The sequence below is a fragment of the Tursiops truncatus genome, chromosome 2, assembly GCF_011762595.2.
Source record: "Tursiops truncatus isolate mTurTru1 chromosome 2, mTurTru1.mat.Y, whole genome shotgun sequence".
Classification (NCBI taxonomy): Eukaryota; Metazoa; Chordata; class Mammalia; order Artiodactyla; family Delphinidae; genus Tursiops; species Tursiops truncatus.
Genome location: NC_047035.1, coordinates 156824856 through 156845268, shown reverse-complemented (window position 1 = coordinate 156845268; position 20413 = coordinate 156824856). Strand labels below are relative to the sequence as shown.

Here is a 20413-nt window from a genome sequence, read left to right as displayed (position 1 = left end):
CCTTCTGCCCACACCTGCTCCTCCCTCATGGGCACACGCCCGGCCCCCAGAGTCACGGTCACCCCAAAAGCAGCTGCAGAATGGCCTCTCCATTGAAGCCACAGGACACGTGCTAGAAACCGGGGGAACATCTAAAAAAAAGGCACAGACCAGGCTGAACTCCGCAAGCCATCCCCAGGAAGCTGTCTGCCATGGCTGAGGCCCGGGCAAGTTAGCACTTCCACTGCACAGTGGTCCCCTTGTATGAGCTCAACCTCCCCTGAGCGACGACCCTGCTGGCTTCCCTCGGCCGTCTTGGAAGGCTCCCTGACTTTCCTGGCGTCTCCTAGAACTTTGGCTCTTTCCTCTCATACACGGGAGATAATGACAGCTCTCCGTCTCTGATTTTGCCTTCCCGGAGAACAGGAGGGAGAAGTCTTGTATGACCATTTTTCAAAGGTCTTCCTGCGTGCTTCCTTTTTCTTGTTTTGTCCCAGATCTGACATATTTAATTCATCTGCCTTTATTCGGAGATGAAACACCAAGGCAAACAGTGACTGGGTGTCACTGGCTGCAGAGAAGGTACTCGAGGAAGGGAGAGAAGAAGGACCCCAGGGGTGGGGCCAGAAGAGGGAGGAGGATGCCTGGGGGGAGCCGGAGCTCAGAACCCAGCTGGTGCCAAGATAAGCACAGAGTGAAGCATTTAGAATGCCAACTCCACCCTGCCCTTTTCAGCTCCCGGGACCTTGGCTGGGTGCACCGACCTGAACTTGGAACCACTGTTCCCCAGTTAAGAAATCAGATCCTTAAAAAAAATTAAAACATTTCAAAACAAAAGCGTGAGACCGAATGATGGCCTCTCAACCAACATAGACCGGAGTCTCCCAAAGTGGAATTCGGGGCTTTGCCAGCCCCACACACACAGGAAATGGCCAGACGGAGATGCTTAATGGTAGGAAGGAGGAAGCTAATCCGGCCAGAAATTATCAGAATGAAGGATTACAGAAAAAGCTGAAGGTACTTCTCGGACTGTATTAGCTCTTGAACACTTAGCTAGCACTGTGATCTGGCCAGGAAAATGATTATTAACAACCCTGACATAGGAGATTCTAATGTCTGAAAACTTCATGCACTCCAGCAACGGCAGAATCTTATTTATCTAGGCTTGATTCCACCCTCAGTCATGGAAAACATTGGGATAAACAAAGAACCCTCCAGCACCAATACGGCACCCCATCGGTGAGTTCAGATGACCAAAATTAGTCTTATCGCCTTAGAGTCTATCTTCAGGTGCTGCCGCTGAACCCAATTACATCCGTGTAACAAAAGACAGTCACAATCACACGCTGTTTATCATGCATGCCCCGTGGGCTTGTCTTGGAAGCCAGCACAGATGCCAATGTGTGTGTGATATACACACGAACATGGAAAAAAGCCACTAACGCTGAAGTTTCCCAGACCTCATCCCTTTTTATTTTCTCTGCTAGTCCTCTGAATAGCTCATCTTGAAAACCGTAGCTGCCAAGACAGAAGAATTCACTGCTTGAGAAGGAAAAACAATTCCATTATTCCAACTTTCTTTCCTTGAGCCTGAGGAGAACAGTGATCATGACTGGTAAGATTTCTTCAGCGAGAAGTTTATTTCTCCAGTTTAGTTACCACGTGGTACAAAGGAAGTGGGAATGGCAGGTGAGATGACCTCAAGGCCCTCACAAGTGGTCCCCACACATCCACCCAGCTCTGAACGTGAACTGCAAGAAATGCCTTTCCCCCTCCAAATGCCCCATCACTGCTCAGTGCGTTCTGTGGACCACGGGGGCAGGGGTGGAGACGAGAGGGGAGAGGGAACAGAAGCAGGCAGCCCCAGTTCGCTTCCCGCTCTAGAGAGGGATGCTAAAAGCGTGAAAGAGGTAATGACTGCTTCTGGAGCTCTTCAGCTAGAAGATGCTCTATAAATACCAATAACCACCCCCTCGAGGGAAAACACGTTTCGTTACAGCGGAGGTAAATGCTGCAGCAGCCTGCAGAAAAGATGGGCTGCATCTCGGAGGGACCTTCTGGCACCCCGAGTGCACTCAGAGTAATCCCCAAGTAGAGTGGGTGACCCACACAGCATCCTGCTTTGACCGGAGAATGGTGCACCCCAGATTGCTGGCATCTCATATGTCTATCCATTTTGACTTGTCCATCCGATGCACACTCGTTAGGCCCCCGCTATCTGCCTGAGGGGCACTATGGCATTGTGGTTAAGTGCCTGGGCTCTGGAGCTGGGCTGCCAGGCAGGAACCCCGGCTCTGCTCACACACCAGTCGTCTGACCTCAGGCAAGTCACTGAATCTCTGTGCAGTGAGGACATGGGGGTCCTCACTCATCACACGGGGATGATAACAGAAGCCACTTCACAAGGTCATGGTGAGGATTCATCCGGTTCACCCGTGTCCAGGGGTCAGACCTCTGTCTGATACACAGGGAGGGCGAGAGAAGGGACCGCTTCGGAACGTACCTGCCAAATGCAAGGGTCTGTAGTATTTTATTTCTTCCTTGACTATTTTAAATTCGATTATTTTAGCATCAAAATCAAGATGAAAAAGGAAGGAGTTAGCAACTAGAAGTGGACCCAGCACTTAGCCATGTGTGGAAAACACAGAAGCAGAAGATGAGGTCCCTGACTGGGAGCCTCCAGAGCCCCAACAATGAAGGGTATTCAGGTGTTTTAGCTGCCACGTGGCAGCATATAAAGGGCGTGGGGAAAGGAGCATCACCCAGACATTGTTTAGAACTGCCAGCTCACAGCAATCATAAAGCAGACAGGCTTTTGGTCCATGTTATTATCGTCTGAAGTTCTGCATTGGCAAAGCCCTCTCTCAGCTCCTGTGACCATCCCTTCCCTTTGCCTCGTTACCCCCGTGCATGCCAAAATCTCACCTAAAAGAGAAAGAGCCGCCCACCTGAATCTCCCGCCAGGAAGCCCTTAGTCCATCCACCCTGGGCAGTGAGCACTGTCCCTCCACTGCAGGGGACCCAAGGTGCCCTTACCATCAAGCAGAGGGCACATCTGCAGTCGGACAGGCCCAGGTATGAATCCCTGTCCTGCCGCTTAGCTGAATGGCTCTGAGCAGTGGTTCCCAAAGTGCAGCCCCTGCAGCAGCAGCAGCAGCAGCAGCCCCCAGGAACCCGTTAGAGATGCAACTCCTAATGCTCTATCACAGACCTGCTGAATCAGAAGCTCTGGGCATGGGGCCCAGCAGCCTGGGTTTTAACAAACCATCCGGGAATTCTGATGCCCGCCCAAGTTTAAGAACCACTGGCTTCGAGAAAGTGACAATTTTTTCTGGGTCACAGTTTCCTCACTCAAGAAAGGGGGTTAATAGCACTCACCTCATGAGGCTACCATGTAAGAATTAAAAGAGATAGATGAGCGACTACAATGTAAGAATTAAATGAGATAGATGATAGATGTCAAGCACTGGCTATGGTGCCCCAAACACGGTAGACACTCAATACACTCTACTTATCATTATCATTATTTTATTATTATTACTATCAAAGTCAGTGGAACAGATTCACAAAACAGCAGTAGCTCAGAAACACCTAGAGTAAATAAGATTGGAATCCATGACAGCCCTGCTCTTCACGGAAGTCGTTTAAAGGACAGTCCAAGGACAGAAGCTAAGGGGAGTTGCCAGATACATCCTACCTTGCCCAAGGTCGTCCGAGGGCCCCTAGGATCCCGGGGTCACTCATACACACTACCTGTGAACCATGGAGATTCCCACTAACTGACTCCTCAAGCATCTTGAGGGCTGGGAATCTCAGAAACCAAAAGCATTCCCCATTTTATTGTTAAAATAAGGATAATATGAGTTTTGAGGCAATGCCACTGGAGAGAAAACTAGAGGTATCTGAGTTCAAATACTGGTATTTAAAATGTATAATGGAATACTAGCAAACAGAATCCAACAGCACATTAAAAGTATCATACACTATGATCAAGTGAGGTTTATCCCAGAAATGCAAGGATTCTTCAATATATGCAAATCAATCAACGTGATACACCATATTAACAAACTGAAGGAGAAAAACCATATGATCATCTCATTAGATGCAGAGAAAGCTTTCGACAAAATTCAACACCCATTTATGATAAAAACCCTGCAGAAAGTAGGCATAGAGAGAACTTTCCTCAACATAATAAAGGCCATATATGACAAATCCACAGCCAACATCATCCTCAATGGTGAAAAACTGAAACCATTTCCACTAAGATCAAGAACAAAACAACGTTGCCCAACAGTGCTCTCACCACTATTATTCAACATAGTTTTGGAAGTTTTAGCCACAGCAATCAGAGAAGAAGAAGAAATAAATGGAATCCAAATCAGAAAAGAGGAAGTAAAGCTGTCATTGTTTGCATATGACATGATACTATACATACAGAATCCTAAAGTTGCTACCAGAAAACTACTAGAGCTAATCAATGAATTTGGTAAAGTAGCAGGATACAAAATTAATCCACAGAAATCTCTTGCATTCCTATACACTAATAGTGAAAAATCTGAAAGTGAAATTAAGAAAACTCTCCCATTTACCATTGCAACAAAAAGAATAAAATATCTAGGAATAAACCTACCTAAGGAGACAAAAGACCTGTATGCAGAAAATTATAAGACACTGATGAAAGAAATTAAAGATGATACAAATAGATGGAGAGATATACCATGTTCTTGGATTGGAAGAATCAACATTGTGAAAATGACTCTACTACCCAAAGCAATCTACAGATTCAATGCAATCTCTATCAAACTACCACTGGCATTCTTCACAGAACTAGAACAAAAAAAATCACAATGTGTATGGAAACACAAAAGACCCCGAATAGCCAAAGCAATCTTGAGAACGAAAAATGGAGCTGGAGGAATCAGGCTCCCTGACTTCAGACTATACTACAAAGCTACAGGAACCAAAACAGTATGGTACTGGCACAAAAACAGAAATATAGATCAATGGAACAGGATAGAAAACTCAGAGGTAAACCCACACACATATGGTCACCTTATCTTTGATAAAGGAGGCAAGAATATACAGTGGAAAAAAGACAGCCTCTTCAATAAGTGGTGCTGAGAAAACTGGACAGCTACATGTAAAAGAATGAAATTAGAACACTCCCTAACACCATACACAAAAATAAACTCATAATGAATTAAAGACTTAAATGTAAGGCCAGACACTATAAAACTATTAGAAGAAAACATAGGCAGAAACATAGGCAGACACAGCAAGATCCTTTTTGACCCACCTCCTAGAGTAATGGAAATAAAAACAAAAATAAACAAATGGGACCTAATGAAACTTCAAAGCTTTTGCACAGCAAAGGAAACCATAAACAAGACGAAAAGACAACCCTCAGAATGGCAGAAATTATTTGCAAATGAAGCAACTGACAAAGGATTAATCTCCAAAATTTACAAGCAACTCATGCAGCTCAATATCAAAAAAACAAACAACCCGATCCAAAAATGGGCAGAAGACCTAAACAGACATTTCTCCAAAGAAGATATACAGATTGCCAACAAACACATGAAAGGGTGCTCAACATCACTAATCATTAGAGAAATGCAAATCAAAACTACAGTGAAGTATCATCTCACACCAGTCAGAATGGCCATCATCAAAAAATCTACAAACAATAAATGCTGGAGAGGGTGTGGAGAAAAGGGAACCCTCCTGCACTGTTTGTGGGAATGTAAATTGACAGAGACACTATGGAGAACAGTACAGAGGTTCCTTAAAAAACTAAAAATAGAGCTACCATATGACCCAGCAATCCCACAACTGGGCATATACCCTGAAAAAACCATAATTCAAAAGGAGTCATGTACCAAAATGTTCATTGCAGCTCTATTTACAATAGCCAGGACATGGAAGCAACCTAAGTGTCCATCAACAGATGAATGGATAAAGAAGATGTGGCACACATATACAATGGAATATTACTCAGCCATGAAAAGGAATGAAACGGAGTTATTTGTAGTGAGGTGGATGGACCTAGAGACTGTCATACAGAGTGAAGTAAGTCAGAAAGAGAAAAACAAACACCGTATGCTAACACATATAAATGGAATCTAAAAAAAAAAAAAAAAATGAAAAAAAATGGTCAGAAGAACCTAGACGCGAGATGGGAATAAAGATGCAAACCTACTAGAGGATGGACTTGAGGATACGGGGAGGGGGAAGGGTAAGCTGGGACAAAGTGAGAGAGTGGCATGGACATATATACACTACCAAACGTAAAACAGATAGCTAATGGGAAACAGCCGCATAGCACAGGGAGATCAGCTCGGTGCTTTGTGACCACCTGGAGGGGTGGGATAGGGAGGGTGGGAGGGAGGGAGATGCAAGCGGGAAGAGATATGGGGACACATGTATATGTATAGCTGATTAGCTTTGTTGTAGGGCAGAAGCTAGCACACCATTGTGGAGTGATTATACTCCAATAAAGATGTTAAAAAAATAAAATAAAATAAAGATGGTTTCAAAAAAAACCAACAACCTCTCCTGTAGATCTTAAACAATTCCTGGTAGATGTGTGGGGCAGCACAGGCAGATTTTGTATAAAATATTATATATACCATCTTCTATAAAAGAGTATACCTTGTATAAAACGTATAAAAGAGAACCTGTAAAAATGATATATTAAGAACTGAGGTGTCTCCCTTTGTGTTTTGTTGATTTTTTGTATTGACATGCTTTGATTCCTTTCTATTTATTTTTGTGTAAATTCTAGAGGTATTTTTGTTTTGTGGTTACCTTGGGACTTACATATCTTATAACAGTCTAACTTAAGTTGTTAACTTAAGTTCAATCACATACAAAAAGTCTACATTTTAACTTCTCTCCCACTTTAAGTTACTGTTGTCACAACTTACATTCGTTCCTAATATTTGTCTTTAAACATATTTTAGTCATAGCTATTTTAAATAATTTCCTCTTTTAACTTATATATTTGAATTAAAATAGATTTACCTACACCAAAAATAATAATAATAATAAAATAAAATGTATAATGGAAGTCCTTAGAACATGTTCTGAATTGCTGAAGGGTATTTTCAGTAAGGAACGGTGAGAAGAAGAATCATGTCCAAACTGACAGTGTCTGGAATCCAAGAGCTAAGGAGAGAACAAGCTGGAAGAATTTCATCTTGGATTAAACACCACCATTACCTGAAACAACTCTGGCAGAGGTCACAAGGGCCTCCTAACAGCCACATGCAGTGGACACTGGTCAACCACTGTCCCTTCTGGAATCTAACAGTTGATGGCTTCCATCCCCCTCAATCTCCTCCCTTTGACCTCCAACACACCACCTGTCCTAGTTCTCCTATCCTCACCCTTACCTCCCTCTTCCTCCTCCTCTGGGGCTCCTCCCCCCAACCACACAGCTGCCATACCTCCCACTTCTCTTCCAGCCAACCCACTGAAATCCCATTCTTCCTGCTCTGGAGTTTGTGTTGTGCACATGAAAATAATGGAATGAAAAATCCCTAGGTCAGGCACCATCTCTTCATCTTGGTCTATCATCTACTCTGTCCCCTAATATGGATACAGAGGTGAACAAAGAAGAGGCTGGTCTGTCTTTGGTCTCCTCTTCTTGTGCCTTTTTTTTCTTTCTGGCGATCTCATCCCCCTGGGCATTTGGATGACGTACCTCACAGCTACCTCCAGCCCCAGATTAATCCTGAGCCCTGGAACTTCACACCCCACCACTACTTCCCTCCACCTGGATGTTCCACCAGCATCTTGAGATCAGGATATCTGTAAGTGAACCCATTACCCTTCTCATAACATCCATTATGACTCACCCCAAGTTCAAGTTCAGAGTTGGGTACACAAATTCAGGTGGGAAAATTTATGACACTGAATATCAATTTACTCTCCTAGTTTCATCTGTCACCTTTGAAACAAACCGAGACAATATTAACCTTCACAACAGATGTGACCAAAATTAAAAATCCTGACACGATAAGAGAAACATCTATAAAGAAATATAACCATCCTCTTTGAATAGGACTCTAAATTCACATTAATTATACTGTATCTTTATTTCATTTTCTAGTTCCATTAGACAGTTGTGAAGTAATTATCCCCACCTTGCAGAGCATTCACAGATCCATGGAGTTTTTTCTCCTAGTTTGGAGAAGCCCGAAGTAGATGTACTATCTGTCATCTCTCAATACCCTCCCCATTTGCCAGTCCTTCTAGGTAGTAGGGCCATGTGGTCACCCAAGCTAGAAATATAGGACTCCCTCTAGACTCTCCTCTCTTCCTCATGCCCCACCATGAAGTGCAGACTCGTGAATGCCCCTATTTCTACTTCCTAGACTGTGCTCAAATAAGCACTGCTCTCCTTGCTCCTCCTCCCACCCCCCATCTCTGCCAGCACTTCCACAGCTCAGGGAGCAGTCATCTCCTGCTTGGAACTTGTCAGTAAGTGCTTCCTGTCTCATGTCCACTATGCTTCCTATTTCATAAAAGTGAGGAGGAGAATCCATTCTAAAACATGCTCCTCCTGAAATCTGCAGCTAACGTTAAGTATGATTCAACATGGTAGGAAAGGAAGGAAAAGAAGGAGACAGTTTTCATGCCCATAAACACAACTATACCATAGTTCCCAAACCCAGAGCTAGGAGGGGTTAAAACTTTATGGAAGACCCAAAAGAACTGAAAGCAGAGAACTGAACAGATATTTGATATATATTCATAGCAACATGATTCACATCAGCCAAAAGATGCAAGCAACCGTACCCATGGATGGATGAACGGATAAACAAAATGTGGTCTGTCCACCTAGAGATTATCATATTGAGTGAAGTAAGTCAGACAGAAAGACAAATACCATATGATATCACGTATGTGTAGAATCTAAAATATGACACAAATGAACTTATCTATGAAACAGAAACAGACTCACAGACATAGAAAACAGACTTGTGGTTGCCAAAGGGGACGGGTGTGGGGGAAGGGATGTACTGGGAGTTTGAGGTTAGCAGATGTAAACTATTATATATAGAATGGATAAACAACAAGGTCCTGATGTATAGCACAGGGAACTATATTCAATATCCTGTGATAAACCATTATGGAAAAGAATATGAAAAAAATGTATATATATGTATAACTGAATCACTTTGCTGTACAGCAGAAATTAACACAATATTGTAAGTCAAATACACTTCAATAAAATAATTTTTAAAATGTGGTCTATCCATATGGTGAAATATTATTCAGCCTTGAAAAGGAACGAAATTCTGTCACATGCTACAACATGGGTGAACCCTGAGGACATTATAAGTGAAATAAACTAGACACAACGAGACAAATATATGATTCCACCTGTGTGAGATACCTACAGTAGTCAAATTCACAGAGACAGAAAGCAGAACAGTGGTTGCCAGGGGCTGGAGGGTTGGGGGGAAATGGGAAGTTGTTGAACGGGGTGTACAGTTTGTTTCAGAAGATAAAAAGAATTCTGGAGATGGATGGTGGTGATGGTGGTACAACAATGTGAATGTACTTAATACCAATGAACTGTATACTTAAAAGTTGCTAAAACGGTAAAGTTTATGTTATATATATATTAAAAATTTATATATATATAAAACTTTATACATATGTAAAGTTTATTTTATAAATATATATAACTACGAAAAAATGATTTTAAAAAAAAACCACCATCACGGACGAGGTACCAGTTAGGGTCACTGTCAAAGAGCAGCTGCTTCCCCTGTCTTCCAGCAATTCCCTAAAGAAATCGCTGTACCCAAAGGTACTGTCAGCAAAACTGCCAGCCTCCCATCCAACCCAGAGATGGAAGGAAGGTCCAAAGAGACTTAAGAAAAGCATCTGATAAAAGCAAAATTTCTTTTATTATATAGCAGAATACTTTAAATCCTATCAGCATCTTTCTCATTTAAGTCAAACATTAAGTTCCATTAGCATATAGGGTAAGTTTTGTTATAAACGAATGTTGGTTTAAAACATAGGTTCCAGAATTGCCTTTTCAGTATATATAATTCTGAGAAAGTGATTCTAAAAAGGTTGTTCCACCAGATTCCCCCACAAAAATTGCAGGGACTTCTAAGCAGCCTTCCAGAATCAAGTCTCCATCTGTCTCCAAAGAGAAAGAATTATCTACACAAACCTCAGGTCCTTTCCCCCATGACTTGACACCTTTCCACGGCCCCTCGGGGCCAGCACGGTAACGTCCAGCTCTGGAGTATGAGAGGCAGCAAGCTGAGCTGTTAGAGAATGACTTCTGGGCTATCTGGTCACCCAGAGTTGACTCCTGACTTGAATCCCAGTTCTACCCTCTGCTGTCTGAAAGACTTCCTGTAAATCTCAGGCTCTCCAGCCTCACTTTATTTATCTGTAAACTGGAGACGATAATAGTTCCTTCCTCTTAGAGTTGCCATGAGGATTAAATGAATTAATAGCTATAAAATGCTCAGTGTTGTACACATAATAAGGATCATGTAAGTGTTAGCTATTGTTATCATTTTGACATACAAGAATCTCCATGATGTGGCCACAGCCTCTTTTTCCAAGTGCAATTTCTGCCCTTGATTCCTGCACGGATCACCCTGCTACCTGATCTTCACCAACACATCACACCGTTTACGCCTCCAGCTTCACATGTGCTGTTCCTTCTGCCCGCACGCCCTTCTCCCTCTGCCCCTCGTTGACCTGGCAAACTCCTGAAGGGGTGTCAGTTCACCGTGGGTGGCTTTCCTGGCTCCTGGACAGACTTATGCCCACTTTCCTTTGGGTTTCTGATGGCCCTTGCCCACCATCAAAGCAATCCCCACCTTGGACACGTGTCTGCTCACCTGGCTCCCTAGGTGAGGGGCAGAGGGAGAGGCTGTGCTACTGATCCCTACACACGCGGCCTCAAGCAGAGGGCCTGGCACATAGAAGACATCCAATCAAATATGAATGAATGAATGCTGAGCAAAGAAAGAACGAGACTAATACTGGGAATGAAAGAAGAGGAAAGAATGAGACAGGCTGGACCCAGGACACATTTCACGTGGTCACCTGATAGGCAAAGCCAGCCCCGCACTGAAAACTGGGTTCACCATCTTGAATGAGATGCTTTTCCAGCTAGAAGTCAACATCGGGACGAGTGAGCTCAGGCCCCAAAGTCAACATGAAAGAGAATCAAAAGAAAGTTGCCCCATTTGTACCCAGGCGCAGGGAGGCAGACCAGGGCTGGTGCCCACTCTCCAAGAGGAGCAAGCCTGCTCCCACCGCCATCAGGGAGCACGCGCACAGGCAGGGAAGCAGGATCAATACGCAGCCGCTCTACCTCCGGCTTCTGATCTACACGGGCCAACGGGGAAGGAGAACTAAAAATAAACGTGCAGGAAACAGACACAGGGTGAAAGAAGAAAGGGAGCAAGAGAAGAAAATGAGAGGGCACTAATGGTACTCTGACTGCAAGAGGGAGGGTCAACCCCAGCCCCTCCACACACACACACACACACACACACACACACACACACACACACACTCGCACATACCACACACATATACATACACACACATACACACACGTGCATACCCACCACACACTCGTACATACATACACACATACGTGCACACACATACACTACACACATACTCGTACATACATCACACCACATGCATGCACATACATACACACGTGCATACACACCACACACACCACATATACACACATGCATAAACACACACCACACACATACTCATACATACACCCACCCCACATACATATACATATACACATATGGGGGCCCTGTTTAGTACAGAGGCGGCAGTGCACTGGGCCATGACGCTCACTTCAAACCAAGACTGGGTTTCTTGGGATTCAAAAGGCATATATAGTATTTTAGGGGAGATTTATATGAGGACGCCCAGATATTTCATTTAATGAGAAAGGGAAGAAACAACATACAATATGAAAGTAATTGTGTTAACTATTTATGCATAGAAAAAGCCTGGAAAATACCTTAAAAATTTAACAGTGGTTATTTTTGAGTGGCAGGATTAGAGCTGATTTTTACATTCTTCTTCATGTCTTTATATATTATACAAAATATGGCGAGCACTTTCCTTAATTGACAAAACCAAGCTTAGACATACTATACAGAAAGCCAAGGTTTTCAAAGCATCAGAGAAAACCATTATGAAATCTGGGAGGCAAACACTGCCATCGAGGCTAGTTGTGTTTCTGGAATAATGGGCATTTTGACACAATCTGAAAAACCTAACGATCTGGTTGCTTACTAATATGTGAACATTTGGAACCACTGAGACATATCTTTGAATACAAAGGAAAATCTAAAGCAATCAAGCAGGAATTCACCATCCTTTTTCTGATTTTCATCCATTTACTTAAATATCAGAATATGCCCGTAAGAAAATGTTCAATACTTAAGAAGAAGAACCTAATAAACCAAAAAAAGTGAGGACAGAGAAAAAAATCTGCCAGGAATAACAAAGTTCAGCGAGAACTGATTATGTCAAGGCTTCAAAGAATAATTTAACACGCGCACTTTCCAAATCCCTTGAAAGGGTCACTTCAATGAAATTGTTCCCCAAGTAAAATACAACATTAGTTTCTCCAGAAGCTGCAAATTTGGAAACCAGATTCTTAAAAACGTACTAAATGATATTATACTATATTTTCAAAAGCATATTATTATATTAGCTTTTCCTGGGGAAAAAAGTTCTCAGCGTCCCCACATAGTAAGCTGTTGTTTACGCAGTTATTTAAGAAGTAGTAATTCCTGTGAAAGGCGTGTCTTTTATTTTCCAAATCTATAGCAGAGGATGGCAAATCAAATAAGGGAATATTATACAAATGTCGCCTCCCTTAATTACTGCAGGCTGTCCACACACCCCAGAGGGAAAGCCTGCCTTAGAGGCAAGAGTTAATTCCATGAGTTAGTTACTTGGACAGTCCGAAATGCAGACATTTACAGGTCTACATATGCAAAGGATGGGGGAGGGTGGAACCTCGATCTTCTAACCTAGAACACTGAATTTAATTCTGGAGTATAAAAATGCTGAGAGTTTTTTTCTCTCCCTAAATAGAAACAAGACCACCTTCCCACTTCAGAGAAGCCCCCTTAAGCTCAGGGGGGCCATGACATCCAGGGTCCCAGGAACAGAGCCAGCTCTTTGCCCTACACTACACCACTACCCTCCTCTTCTCTTCCCGTTTCCTCTGTGTCAGGGGAGCTACAGGTCTCCCTCTGTGGAGATGCTGACTTCATTTCCATTAGCCTTAATGATCCACCTTTCGGGGGCAGGATGCTGTGTGGGCTGCTGAGGGCAGATGAGACTTGGGAAGAGACTGCTAAGTAATGCCTAAAAAGAGGCGCTACCAGCCCTCCAATACCTAATTATTTGCTTGCCTGAATTCAATAAGAAAAACAACCCCATGAAAGGAAAGGATGACAAAGACAGAGGCTCACTCTTCTCAAACCTTCAGGAAACTCTGGTTCCAAAGGGGGAGGGTGTGGTCTGGGATTTGGGTGCAGACCAGACTTGGAGCTCCCGTACCATCACACACGATCCTGCCACGTGGACTGGAGGCTGGATGGAAAGGGGGGTCCGGGTGGCAGGGGTGCCCACCAGGGGGACAGCTCATCCCTGGACAATGCTCCCTCCTTGCCTTTGGGCTGCCAGACAGACTTTTTCTGTTCTCAAGTCCTACACACGCCCTGGGAAAACCTCCTCATCGACTGGGGACTCCCCCAGCCCAGTCATCCTACCCTCAGCTGTCCTCCACATCTGGGAACCAGCCTCATCCCAACAGCTGTCTACAAAGTCTGGTTCCATCTTTGCCACGGTAGCCCACAGCCTGGCTTTTATTCTCCCCAATCATACGTCGCCACTTTAAAATCACTTGAAAAAAACATATTTGAATAAAATCAGCAGACCATCCGAATGACACGCATGTACTGTCAGCATGTCAGCATCCTGGTTGTGATATTGGGCTACAGTGTTGTACGATGTTGCCATTGGGGAAACTGGACAAAGGATACACGAGCTTTCTACATATTATTCCTATAATATATTACATATGTATTATTCCTGTATTCATGTAAATCGACAATTACCTCAATTAAAATGTCCATTAAAGTAAACCCAAAGAACGTATTTTATAAGCTTCATGTGAATAGAGACCAACCAAGAGGTCATCCTACATGAGGATCAAGATGGTCATACAAACTGAGCCTGGCTGCTGTCCAGACTTCTGTCATTCAGCAAATACATATGTCAGCCCTCAGTGTGCCGGTTACTATGCCAGGTACTATGACAGCTGCCTCACCTGATGTTCTCAGAAAATGAATAGCGATGAGAGAAAAATCACTGAGGAAGGCCTTGTGTGCCTGACAATTTCAATTTTTTAACGGGGGCGAAAATATTTAGACACCCATGAAATAACCACCCTATTTACGACCGGACATTGCTCCAGTAACAATTCATCATCTCCCACAGTTCCAGCTGTCCAGAAAACATGAGGGTGGATTCCCCACCACCAGCTCTGACTACTGACTACACGCTTAACCATGGCAGCATTCTTCATCCTTCTGCTCTTCACCTATTTAGAAGCAAGTTTCTCAAGGGACTGCGAGAGAGAACCTGGTACTTGGTTTGCTTCAAAATGAGTTCTCAAAGTCCTAACCAAAAATAAATTCAAAATGGATTAAAGACCTAAATGTAAGGCCAGACACTATCAAACTCTTAGAGGAAAACGGAGGCAGAACACTCTATGACATAAATCACAGCAAGATCCTTTCTGACCCACCTCCTAGAGAAATGGAAATAAAAACAAAAATAAACAAATGGGACCTAATGAAACTTCAAAGCTTTTGCACAGCAAAGGAAACCATAAACAAGACGAAAAGACAACCCTCAGAATGGGAGAAAATATTTGCAAATGAAGCAACTGACAAAGGATTAATCTCCACAATTTACAAGCAGCTCATGCAGCTCAATATCAAAAAAACAAACAACCCAATCCAAAAATGGGCAGAAGACCTAAATAGACATTTCTCCAAAGAAGATATACAGATTGCCAACAAACACATGAAAGGATGCTCAACATCACTAATCATTAGAGAAATGCAAATCAAAACCACAATGAGATATCATCTCACACCAGTCAGAATGGCCATCATCAAATAATCTACAGACAATAAATGCTAGAGAGGGTGTGGAGAAAAGGGAACCCTCTTGCACTGTTCGTGGGAATATAAATTGATACAGCCACTATGGAGAACAGTATGGAGGTTCCTTAAAAAACTAAAAATAGAACTACCATATGACCCAGCAATCCCACTACTGGGCATACACCCAGAGAAAACCATAATTCAAAAGGAGTCATGTACCACCATGTTCACTGCAGCTCTATTTACTATCGCCAGGACATGGAAGCAACCTAAGTGTCCCTCGACCGATGAATGGATAAAGAAGCTGTGGCACATATATACAATGGAATATTACTCAGCCATAAAAAGAAACAAAATGAGTTATTTGTAGTGAGGTGGATGGACCTAGAGTCTGTCATACAGAGTGAAGTAAGTCAGAAAGAGAAAAACAAATACTGTATGCTAATGCATATATATAGAATCTAAAAAAAAAAAAAAAAAGGTTCTGATGAACCTAGTGGCAGGACAGGAATAAAGACGAAGATGTAGAGAACGGACTTGAGGAAACGGCAGGAGGGGGAAGGTAAGCTGGGACGAAGCAAGAGAGTAGCATCGACATATATACACTACCAAATGTAAAACAGATAGCTAGTGGGAAGCAGCTGCATAGCACAGGGAGATCAGCTCGGTGCTTTGTGACCACCTAGAGGAGTGGGATAGGGAGGGTGGGAGGGAGGTGCAAGAGGGAGGGGATATGGGGATATATGTATATATATAGCTGATTCATTTTGTTATACAGCAGAAACTAACACAACATTGTGAAGCAATTATACTCCAATAAACATGTTAAAAAAAACCCAAACAACAACTATTAGGTATAAAATATGCTACAAGGATATACTGTACAACATGGAGAATATAGCCAGTATTTTATAATAACTGTAAATGGAGTATAACCTTTTAAAATTGTGAATCACTATACTGTACACTGTAATTCATATAATATTATACATCAACTCTACTTCAATTTAAAAATAAAAATAATTTCACCTTTAAAATAAAAAAACGCTGTGTACCTTTTAACCAGAAAGTTCTGGAGATCTTCAACAAACAGGCCATGCATGACAGGCCATGACAACCCTCGTTTAACATGCTGCTTTGTTTGGTAACTCTTATTTATCCAGACTACATGTAGCTCTCAACTAGTTTAAACAGCTACCATGGTGACCTTCCCATAACTCACAAGGACCAAAGGCACAGTCCCAGGGAACAGACTCTTCCCAAGGGATGGAGGTTTCAAGGACCGACAATCTTCCTTGGCATATTTATTGCTGCTTGTAACATATCAAAGTATTTTTAATCCATGATCTCATTTGCTTCTTATGATACGTATCAATACTTTTACTTGATGAAACTGAAACTAACTCTCTCAAATATTTATCAATTCTTGCTTACTCAGGAATTGACGATTCAACATAATTTTAGCCTTTTTCTGGCCTTCTCCTAGCTTTTGGGACATTTTACCCCATTTCTACCAGGGAGCAGGCAATAGTTTAGGAGAGAGAGAATGGGTCTTCAGTCTGGGAGGTGAAGTTACAGTTCAGCTCCATAATTCAGCGGTGACCTTGCGTTTAGCTTCCCTGAACCTCAGTCTCTTCATCTGTAACATGGGGGTTAACATCCACACTGCAGGGCTGAAGGGAGATTCAATGTGACAACGTGAATAGTCTAGATAGTGGTTGCTCAAAATGTTACCCCTTGTGTCAAAAGTTGTTTTTTGAAGTAAGATTCATTCAACAGAAATAAGAAACTAACAACCAATGTGAAATTTTAGGGTTATCAGAGCATTTTAATTATCTGCATAAATTGCTGGGTAATTGAGAATCGGCCATAATAAGTGGCTGCCTCAGAAATGCCCAGATGAGCAAGAGGATTTCTTTTTTCCTTTCGTTTATCTGAGCTGGTAAAGAAATGCCGCCCTGTTATCTTATCCTTCAATCAGAGATGCCCCATTAAAGTTCTGCATATAACTAAAATCCACAGAATTCTAAGTACTTTACAGGTGTGTCCTCGTCAGATTTCCACATTATGGCTGTATACACAAATGCAGGGTTTAGGAATGATTATTATTCCCTGCCGATGCCCAGAATGACTGGGAAACAAGTGTGTGCTTAGCCTCTGGCTGAAGAGAATTGCATTATGAACTATCTCTAAGTGGCCAAATTTCAAAGAATATGAAATATGATGGACTTCCCTGGTGGCGCAGTGGTTAAGAATCCGCCTGCCAATGCAGGGGACATGGGTTCGAGCCCTGGACCGGGAAGATGCCACATGCCACGGAGCAACTAAGCCCATGCGCCACAACTGCTAAGCCTGCGCTCTAGAGCCCGCGAGCCACAACTACTGAGCCCACGTTCCGCAACTACTGAAGCCCGTACGCCTAGAGCCCGTGCTCCGCAACGAAAGAAGCCACCACAATGAGAAACCCGCGCACCGCAACTAGAGAAAACCCCTCCGCAGCAACGAAGACCCAATGCAGCCAAAAATAAATAAAATTAAAAAGAAAAAAAGACATATGACAAAACGCACTTGGAGTGAATATACTGACCACTCCTTTCTGCCTTGTCTGACATTAGCCATTAACACTAAACCTCTCAAATTATAGTATGGGTGCCGGGGGGTGGGTGAGCCGCAAGATTACAATGACACATCTTCCTGATGCACCAGTGTCCTCAAGGAGAGTCCGTGAACCATCCAGAGATGCCTGAGTTCTTGTGTTTACTACTCTCTACACTGGAGAGTCCTTGGGGGAAAGGCTGAAGAGCACTTCTGAGGGTGAAGGAAAATGCCAATTTATGGAGCACCCATCTGCCAAGGCCTGTGCCAGGTGTCTGCACACCATCACTTTGGTTAATTTCTTACTTAGTCATTCAACAATCATGGGAAGAAGAGGGAAGAACAGTCACAGACTTATTACTGTTTTGAGATACATTTTAACTGGGTTTTCAGAACGCAGCTCAGCATTTATATCACATCTTTGAGTCTGAGGCCCTAGGTGAGAAAAAAGCACCAGGAACTTGGTAGTGAAAACACACCAGCGGCAACCGCAGACATGAGAAAATTGGTTGACACAGATACAGATGTGCTGGAGGGGTATGAATTCTCGTGGTTTACTTAAAAAGGTCAACTTTTGAATATAAACAAATGATCAAATTTACTAACAAACACTCATAAACACCAATACATGATACATTTATAAATATATATACATACTTTTTTAACTCTTAGAGTTTAATTTCATTCCCTAACCCAGCTAGTCAGGAAATAAGTTTGCTCCCAACACGAATTCCAGCCACTGTCTGCTCGACGGAATGTTGCCAGAGATGCACCTTCTCTAGCATAATGCTCCTTTCTTCTTCCCAGTCCACTCAGAATGGTCCTGTCCATGCTACTGTTAAGTGCTGTCCTCTGAATTATTCTCATCAACATGATAAGACCCTCTTACCTTAACTGGTTAAAAATAAAAGCTTCCTGAATCAAATCAGTCCACTGAGCCTGTTTCGTCTGTCCTTGGATCCCTCTCCTTTCTAATAACACATAGGACAAAGAAATCTCAGTGAGTGAGCGCCAATGAAATATACAAACGTCAACTCTATTTTTGTTGTCCTTGTTCCTACTGTCATTTTATACCCATCGTGCCGGGCTGCCCTGAGACGCTCACAAATATGGTCAAATGCTTATCAGAAGTTAAAAAAAAACTCTTAACAGGCCAGAAATACAAACTGAACATTCAGGAAAACATGCCCATAAAAGAATCATTTATTTTTCATGCAATTAACAGAACTGGGGTTTTGGCAAACCCTTAAAACCACTGTGAACACACACACGTCTTCTTTCGTTGACTCACACAGGAGCTAAGGCCCTTGCTGTGTGCAGAAGATGCAAGAGGTGTTGGATGGGAACATTCAGGGTAAGTGGATAGCAGAGCATAGCGTCTACTGTGTACTTAGGAGACAGAGATGCTCCCAGGAGAACAGTCTTCAGGTTCTGTGACAAGCAACAAACTTCTGGCTCCAAAGATGTTTTGGCAAAACAACACCGTCTCCACCCGGGGCTGCTCATCTGCTATTAGGACCATGTATCGACTACAATCACAGGGGAAGAATGCCTAAAGCTAATCGTGAAAGATTTCCACTGCTTCGGGTTACGTTTACTTTAAAGACATCTCTCGCTGAACTGCTGCCCCAAAGAGCAAAAGGCAGAGAATCAGCCCACCTTTGCTGAATTTCCCCATTGCCCTATCTCACCTTTGCATCCTTGTCTTTCTTATTTCCTCTTTAGAAGCTGAATTCAGTAGTCACAGATGTAGAAAACAAACCTATGGTTAACCAAGGGGGAGAGGGAGGAGGAGGGATAAATTGGGAGATGGCGATTGACATATCCACACTACTATATATAGAATAGATACCTAATAAGAACCTACTGTATAGTACAGGGGACTCTACTCAATACTCTGTAATGACCTATATGGGAAAAGATCTAAAAAAGAGTGGATGTATGTATTATACGTGTAACTGATTCACTTTGCTGTACACCTGAAACTAACACAACGTTGTAAATCAACTATACTCCAATAAAAATTTAAACAAACAAACAAGCAAAACCTTGTTAAATGGGTGAAACCTCTTCTCCAGGCCAAGCGATTGAAAACCAGAGGAGAAGCCAAATCATATAGATAACATTATCCCCACTACAGCCCCACTGCTGTGAAAACAAACTAGAACGGTCAGATCAACTTTTTATTTATTCCCCTAACTTCGAGTCTCCTGCCAACACAGCAGCAGACTGGGGTACAGTGACTGCTCTAATGTGTTTATGTTTGAAACTTAAGTGATACTGACCTTACGGTAAAATGAAATCCTGACTGCTATAGCAAAAGACTAAAAGTGAGAATTGACCCCACTGTATTGCCCCATCTGTAAGAATATTGTTCACAAAGGCACCACAAAGACGTAGGGATGCAGATCAGCAATGACCCTCCCTTCTGACCTCCGCACGGACCCCTTTTACCTCCTTCCCTGGACCCCAGCAGTAGCAGGCTTCTCTCCCTCGCTCATCACCTGCTTGTTGTCTGCCTGCTCCTTCAACAACGCCAGCCTTATGAAAGCCTGGACCATAAGGCGCCTGCTGACAGCGCCTAAAATAGCGCCTGGCACGTCGGATTGGCAGATTGGCTC

At 42.9% G+C, this 20413-nt stretch overlaps 1 protein-coding gene across 2 annotated transcripts in view; it reads right to left on the bottom strand.

Moving 5' to 3' along the window:
* CAMK1D (calcium/calmodulin dependent protein kinase ID) overlaps window positions 1-20413 on the bottom strand; it is a 417170-nt gene that overhangs the window by 312584 nt on the left and 84173 nt on the right. The window lies entirely within an intron of this gene.